The sequence below is a fragment of the Penaeus monodon genome, chromosome 33, assembly GCF_015228065.2.
Source record: "Penaeus monodon isolate SGIC_2016 chromosome 33, NSTDA_Pmon_1, whole genome shotgun sequence".
Classification (NCBI taxonomy): Eukaryota; Metazoa; Arthropoda; class Malacostraca; order Decapoda; family Penaeidae; genus Penaeus; species Penaeus monodon.
The window spans coordinates 25,155,844-25,156,255 of NC_051418.1; the positions used below are offsets into that span (position 1 = coordinate 25,155,844).

The window sequence follows — 412 nt, forward strand, 5'->3', positions numbered from 1 at the left end:
CTGTGAGCCCCCTTCCCCGACCTTCTGTTTAGATTATTGTCATCAAAGTCGAAATCATTTCCATCACAACCTTATTGCGAATCAGCGCCATATCAACTACTAGTGGCCATGGTATCAGTGTTTTGATCCTTTACGTACAGACCAGCTATAACGAAAAAGAAAATAAAAGGAGAAGGAGGGAGAGGGGAAAACAATCTAATTATGTTCAGATATGCTCTCGCTGTTTCGGGTAAGAACAAGAACAGTAATTACGTATAATTATTAGCACAGTAATGATCCGAGTTGGCTAATCTAAGCTTGCGAATCGATAAGCATTCCTTAATGATCTTCTGGAAATATTGTGATAGTATCCATTATCCGTAATAGCAGATATTAGCTATAAATAGTCATAGACTTGGAGTAGGATTTTCCT

At 38.1% G+C, this 412-nt stretch overlaps 1 protein-coding gene across 1 annotated transcript in view; it reads left to right on the top strand.

Moving 5' to 3' along the window:
* Positions 1-412, top strand: part of LOC119594312 — a 60,122-nt gene that overhangs the window by 44,231 nt on the left and 15,479 nt on the right. The window lies entirely within an intron of this gene.